Raw genomic sequence first — 7942 nt, 5'->3', positions numbered from 1 at the left:
CATATTGTGGGGGGAGCTGCAAGTTGGGGATGATTGTGAGGTGGGCGAGCACAAGGTGGGTGACTGTAAGGGCTTGTGGGGTGGGGAGTCTCGTGGATGGGTGGGTGAGTGAATAGGAAGAGGCTGTAGGTGAGAAAATATCACGGTGAAGTGGGGGGAAAGGATGGGGGTGGTTGTAACGGTGCTGATTGTGCAGGAGCTGCAAATTCAGAAATGTCTCACGGCTGATTGTGAGGAGTCTCTGAAGTGGGGGCATATCAGTGAGGGTGATTGCGAGGGGCTGGAGCTGAGGTCTGTCTTGGGGGCAATTGTGAAATGGGCGTCTTCTGTGTGTATGGGATTCTGATGGGGTGACAGATGGGGGATTATGAGAAGAGGCCAATTAAGACCCCCTCTGTGGGAGGTCTCATGTGGGTGAGTGATTTTGAGGGGGCTATGAGGTGGGAGGTATCATAGGTCAGTGATTCTGAGGTAGGGGTCTCTTGTGCTTGTGGGGGATGATAGTGCAGAGGGGCTCTGCGGTGAGCTGTCCAGTGTTTCAGGGGTGATTGCTGTGGGGGTTGTGAGGCATGGGCCTCTCATGTGGGTGATTGGAGAGGCTGCAAGGTGAGATTGTCATGTGTCAGGCTGGGAAGTGGGGTACTCTGTGTATCAGGGTGTGATGGGGACTCTGAGGTGGAGAGGTCTTGTGGTCGTGGGGTAGGGCTTGCAGTGTGTTGCTGTGTTTTTGGGCCTGCATACGTGAATTGAGTGCCTGTAGAAAGGATGTTTATCAGCATATGCGGAGGGTCTCCGGCACCCAGGGGCCAAGCCTACATTTGCAACCCCCCCCCACGTAGGGCAGGAACGGGGTCTGTACCTGCGGGGGGGGGGGGCCGTGAGGCGCGAGGGGCACAAATGTAGGCTTGGCTCCGCCGCCCCCCACTCTCTGCACTTTCCCGGCACCTGCCTTTCCTGCTGCAGCCTGGTGCCCGCTGGGACGGGGGTGACTTCAGCCCCCGGCCGGCCCTTCATGACGCGTCGGGGGAAGGCACTGAGGAGGCGCCCCTCAGAGCTTCCTGCGCCCCCCACCCCTCACCTGTTGCAAAGGGCCAGCCTGGCACGCACACTCCCCCGCACTTACCCCCACTCCAGCAGCCCCGCAGCCCGGTGCTGGCTTGGATGGAGGACAGCCTCACCCCCCGGCCTGGGTGGGCAGCCAGGCCAGCCTTCACAATGCGTCAGGGGGTGCAGGAGTGGAAGCGGGAGCAGCTGCCCCTCAGCCTCCTGCCCCTTCTGCCCCTGCTGGAGGGCCGAGTCGGTGCCTCGCACTTAGCTACCACTCCAGCCCAAGGGCCCGGTGCCGGCTCAGCCCTTCATGAAGGGCAAAGGGCGCTGGAGCCTGGGGGGCGGCTGCTCCTGCTTCCACTTGTGCCCCCCCCATGCATCATGAAGGGCCGGCCCAGTGCCCCCACCGCAGGCTGGTGCCCGGGGTCTGCCCCTCCTCGGTACACCACTGATGTTTATTAGGTGCTTGGTTACCCCTATCTGTTAGAGGAACCCAGTCCCATAGAGAGAGGAATGCCCCCCCGCAGGAAGGGACACGCCAAGGAATCCAGTTCCAGCATGTTAATCAGGCTCCCAACACAGTTACACTGCTGTTTGGTCTGGCAGTGGAGATAGGGTTGAGCACTGGTAGCATTTTAGACAGGGGTGCCATTTCAGATTGGGGGAGGCACTTTAATCATGATTCCAGGGGCTACTTAGGCATCTGAAAAACTCTAGGTTTTTTTCTCCAGATAATTTAAAAATTAGCAGACAGAAAGAAGCACTGTATCTAATTCCTATATAAAAAAATATATACAAACATCAATTAAAGCCATGTTTTAAATTTATATGTAAATTTAGAACAATCAGGAGATAATACAGCAAGTTATTCCCAATCCTAAACCTTGAGTCTTAACACAGATACCAGAAACACAAGTTAGATACTTGGTACACTATCTTTAGTAGAGATAAATAAAATCTGCTTAAAATCTGCTTACTTTCTCTAACAGACACACACTGTGTTACTATCATTATTTACAGTATTTTAGTCACTTGTTTTTCACTCCACTAAAACAAATTTACTTAATTTTAACATACATGATTGGTGGTTGTTTTTTCTCTTTTATTAAGAACAGGATTTTTTTTTCTAATTATTTTGGCATTTACGTTTACCGATCAATCATGTGTATGAGTTACTAACATTTGATTCCATCATTACTATTAGTATCAGACTTGGAACCGCATTTATTTTCATACAAATTTAAAAAGTTATTTCATAGATATAACTAAAAATACAATCTTCATCTGCACAATGTCTAAAGTTATGTGTTTAGCTAAGCTTTTTTAAACTGGGACTGCTAAACTAAGCTAAATTTACATTCTAGAAGGATACTGTTATTTTATTGTATCACTTGAAATAATGAATGACAAAGCGTAATATGGTAATAAAAGTAATAACGATAAGTACTCCAGCCAGGAGAGGCTAGGCATTTTAGAACTCACTACACAAAGAATTAAATTTAAGCATAAGAGAGAAATAAAATTATGAAATGCACATACCAATAAAAAACTAAAATAACTATTATAATCCTTAATAAACTTTGAAAGAATAAAATTACAGAGAATATATGTGCATTGCACATTTTGACAGGAAGTATCAAGAAGTAGCAACAACAACACAAGTGTGTGTGAGAAAGTATGTGTGTTGAAGGGAGCGTGTGAGGGAGAGGGTGTGTGTATTGGGGGAATGTGTGAGTGTGAGAGTGTTTGGGAGTGGGGGAATCTGTGTGTGCCTTAGGATGTACAGGGACACAAGCAATAGTAGGACCCCAGAGTGGGAATCCTATGCGTTTGTCTTCACCTCCAAGCCCACTACTAGAAAGATGGGGAAAAAATCTGTTGCTGCTGGCAGACTGTTTCAACTATTGCATGCCCCGCAAAGCATGGGGACCTAACCAATTGCTTGTCTCACTTGTGCTTCAAACAGACTTTATTTATATTAGCAGGCACAGCAGAAACCCAGCCTTTGTACAGAAAAACTGGTATTGCTATTTTCTTCACTGCTGCAGTCACACGGCTGTTGGCTGATAATGTTTTAAAAGTCAGTGTGGACTGAACTTGTATGTTTTCAGCTGAACTGCTTTGTAAATCTTAAATGCTAAAAGAGAATTGAGTAGTTAAGGAACTAATTTAATTGGAAGGTTTAAAAAAAACAGCCCACTCCTTTCAGCTGCCTCAGTGCAGTTCTCTTTTCATCTCACCAACTTCAAAGTGTACTTTACCTCCCCCTACACTGCACCCAGCATCAGATATAAAGAAGAGGGCAGACTCAGCAGTTGGCAGAGTGAAACTCTTTAGACTAACTTTTGAAAGTTATAGCTGTTTTTCCTATATACAAAAATAACTGGAAAATTCAAACCAAGTCTGGATTCATTTTGAGCATAAAGCATAGTCATATTTTTAAATACTTTATCTAGCCAGTTTCTTGATATAACGATGAATTCATTTTTAGTCTTTATCCCATCAGGAATTTCAGCTGAAATGAGCCCAGTTGGTGTTGATAGTCCTGAGCTGCTTCATGCATTTCAAGCTGAGGAATATCAGTAAACTTCTCTCACAGATGGCTGACTGTTTTTGTATATTAGTCATTTCTATGGATTTTCTTTTCTTGGTTTTGAAAGCATTGCTTTGACTCATTTAGAGATTGCTGGTAGATTGGCTATATAATTAAACAAGTTCACAAAACAGTTTAATTTGGTGGAGAATAATTCAGCACCAAAGAAACTGTATAATATTTAACTGAATGTTATCTTAGTTAAAATACAATCCTGCAATCTGATCCATACACACTGACTCCCATTGACTTTCCTGTGGGCATAAAGGTCTGTCTGTGTGAAGTCCCAGTGAACTTACTGGGGCTCTGTACAGGTGCAGGGGTCAGATCCCATGAAGCAAATTGCAGAAGCCAGACATAGATTATAAACTCCTCAAGGGAGTTTTCATATATGGCTTGTACAGAACCAACACAACACCAGTACATAACAAAAAATATAATACAACTAGATAGATTTTCATTTGTTGTATGACTCACTGTACGAGTCTCATTTAGTTAGTTATATATCGGGGTGGCCAAACTTACTGACCTTCGGAATTGCATACTTCAGAAGTTCGAGAGCTGGGGTGCAAGCCCTGTGGGGTGGCGGTGGGGCTCGGGGCATGACAGGTATGAAGCCCCAAGAGCCACCAGCACCCTGCCACAGGGAGAAGCCCAGAGGTCCAGCAGGTTCTTCCTATGGGGCAGAAGCCTCTAGCCCCATCACCCCACTGTGGTGCTGAAGCCCTGATCCCCGACAGGTGTGCCCCGTGGGGCTGAAGCCCTCAGATCCCCCTTCCTTCTGGGCAGAAACCTCTAGCCCCACCACCCCACTGCATGGCAGAAGCACTGAACTCCACACCCCAATCTGATAAGCAAATAATGGGGGGGGGGGGCGTTGGGGGCTCCACGAGCCGTACTTTAACTGTAAAAGAGCCACACTGCTCCTGAGCCACAGTTTGGCCACCCTGTTACATATTTCATAGCTTATTAGTTCAGTATATAGAGAGATCTATGCAGATTTACATTAGTCAAGGATCTGGTGGTATAATTTCTTAAATTTTAGAAGCTGAATTCAGTGCTTGTTAAAAATGCCAGATTGACAGCAGTGGAAATAAAGATCTTCCTTTTTTACCTTCTCCCCACAATTACAAGGTTTTTCTTTTAATTGTACAAGTTTATGCCTACCCAAAATCCAGTCAGTCCAAATAAGAGGAGGTGCAGATCTCCAGTAATAAAGTCCACTGTTTTTCCCCAAAACAGGTACAGCATTGGCAACAACTGGGCATGCATCCCCACACTATCTTTGGCAATGTGAATCGAATCTGGTTTAAAGAGACACACCTCTTTCAGTTTGAAAAATTCTGTGGTAATATGCAATATGTCAGTCAAAAACAAAGAATCTAGTTAGAGCATTTCTCAGTTTTTGATGAAAGAGGTATATTTGATTCCTTTTTCAGTGATATAGGGTCTGATGGGTTTTTGGTGAAAGTGCTTTATTTTCTGGGAATTTAGAACTGTAATCTTAACTTTGAGTTTCCAGGCTTTGTAATGTTTGTGGGTAAAATTTTCAGAAGTGCTTAATGACTTAGGAACTTGACTTGACTTCTAATGGACCTTAGGAACATAAGTCAGTCAAGTATTCTTGAAAGTTTTACCCTGTCTTCTGAAAAATAAAAGTTCTTTTAAGAGGAGGTTTTTTCTTTAAATACTTGCTAGACATTTGCAATATTAATTGTAACAAGTTTCTTGTTTCATTTTTTTACCATGGAATTCTTATTTTTGTTTTAAATAATTGCCCATTAACAGTAACAGAGGTCACTGTAGACCTTGCAAACTGTGCCGAGACTCTTCATCTTTCAGAACTACTTTTTACATATTCATGAAAGTTCTTTCCTCCCTCCCGTTCCCTAGAGGAAAGCTCTTTGTCCCTCATCCTGTGACTGCCTGCCTTCAGCAAGAATAATGATCTGATCTGGGAAGAGGCTCTTTCCAGACCATCTCGGTTTTCTTCCCACACTCTGCAATTTCCATGTATCTTTCTTCCTCTGGCCACTCAGACATAAGAATGGCCATACTGGGTTAGATCAGTGGTCCATCTAGCCAAGAATCCCATCTTCCAGTAGTGGCAGGTGTCAGAGTTTCAGAGGGAAAGAACATTACAGGGCATGTGTCAAGTCATCCATCCTTGTCATCCAGTCCCAGCATCTTACAATCAGAGATTTAGAGACACCCAGAGCATGGGTGTCTTGGCAAATAGCCATTAATGGACCTATCTTCCATGAATGTATCCAATTTTTTTTTTAACCCAGTTATATTTTTGGCCTTCACAACATCCCCTCGCAATGACTTCCACAGGGTGACTATATGTTGTGTGAAAAAGTACTTCCTAATGTTTGTTTTAAACCTGCTGCCTATAATTTAATTGGATGACCCTATTTCTTGTGTTATGTGAAAGGGTAAATAACACTTACATATTCACTTTCTCCATATCATTCAAGATTTTATAGACCTTTATCATGTTCCCTCCTTGCTCATCTCTTTCCCAAGCTGAACAGTCCCCGTCTTTTTAATCTTTGTTCATATGGAAGCTGTTCCATACCCCTAATCATTTTTGTTGCTCTTCTATCTACCTTTCCCAGTTCTAATACATCTTTTTTGGAGATGGGGCAACACTAACTCCATGCAGTTACTGATCCAGGAGAGGACCCTTTCTCTTATCCCATGATAGCTTACTTTGCTTAAGAGCCTTTGGTGAGGGACCTTGTCAAAGGCTTTCTGAAAGTCCAAGTATACTATATCCACATGTTTGAAACCCTCAAAAAGTCTAATAGATTGGTGAGGCATGATTTTACAAAAACCATGTTGACTCTTCAACAAATCGTGTTCATCTATGTGTTTGATAATTCTGTTCTTTACTATAGTTAGCCTGCTACTGAAGTTAGACTTACCAGCCTGTAATTACCAGGATCACCTCTGGAGCCTTTTTTAAAATCAGCGTTACATTAGCTATCCTCTAGTCATCTGGTACAGAGGCTAACTTAAGTGATAGGTTACATACCACAGTTAATAGTTCTACAATTTTATATTTGAGTTCCTTTGGAACTCTTGGGTAAATACCATCTGGTCCTGTTGAATTACTACTGTTTAATTTATCAATTTGTCCCAAAACCTCCTCTATTGACCTCTCAACCTGGGACAGTTTCTCAGATTTGTCACCTAAAAGAATGGCTCAGGTGTGGGAATCTCTCTCATATCCTCTGCAGTGAAGACCAATGCAAAGAATTCATTTAGCTTCTCCGCAACGGCCTTGTATTCCACAAGTGCTCCTTTAGCACCTCGATTCGTCCAGTGGCCCCACTGATTGTTTGGCAGGCTTCCTGTTTCTGATGTACTTAAAAAAATTTGCCATTAGTTTGTGTCTTTTGCTAGTTGCTTTTCAAATTCTTTTTTAGCCTGCCTAATTATAATTTTACGCTTAACTTGCCCTTTCTCTTTTCCTCAGTAGGATTTGAATTCCAGTTTTTAAACAACGCCTTTTTGCCTCTTACTGCCTTTTTTTTCTCTGTTGCATTGGTGCATACACTATGCATACACATGGTGGCATTTTTTTGGTCCTGTTACTATTTTTTTTTATTTGGGGTATACATTTAATTTGAGCCTCTATTATGGTGTTTTTAAAAAGTTTCCATGCAGCTTGGAGCCATTTCACTCTTGTGACTGTTCCTTTAATTTCCATTAAACTAGCTTCCTCATTTTTGTGTAGTTCCCCTTTTTGAAGTTAAATTCTATAGTAATGGGCTTCTTTGGTATTTCCCTCCTCACAAGGATGTTAAATTTAATTACATTATGGTCATTCTTATCAAGTGGTTCAGGTATATTCACCTTTTGGACCAGATCCTGTGCTCCACTTGGGGAGAGGTAATTCTTGATTTAGTCCTTTGTGAGTTCCAGGACTTGCTGCTCCAAGAAGCAGTTGTGACCCGTCCATGCCTAGGGTAGGCCACCTGAAAATGCCGAGGCCAGGGCAGGCTGCAAAAGGAAAGCAGATTCTCCCAGCACTGATGGGTAACACTTAATTTAGACTTCCCAACCAGCCACAAACAGTGCTTCTGATTCCCCATACTGGTTATCAAAAAGCTAAAATAGAAAGTACACAGCCCCTTTCTTGCATTTCAGTCTCAAGGTCCCAATCAGCCACTAGGTGCAGTAAAGAGATAAGTTATTTAAAACTCTATGCTCTTCACAAAAAGGTTTTCCTGATTCCCAAAGGGTCAGCCACATTACCAAAGCAATATAAGTTTAGATCTTACCAAAATATCA

This window comes from Emydura macquarii, unplaced genomic scaffold (assembly GCF_026122565.2).
Source record: "Emydura macquarii macquarii isolate MOO-44397 ecotype Brisbane River unplaced genomic scaffold, CSIRO-AGI_Emac_v2 contig_1790, whole genome shotgun sequence".
NCBI classification, from domain to species: Eukaryota; Metazoa; Chordata; order Testudines; family Chelidae; genus Emydura; species Emydura macquarii.
Note: the sequence above shows the minus strand (reverse complement) of the source record.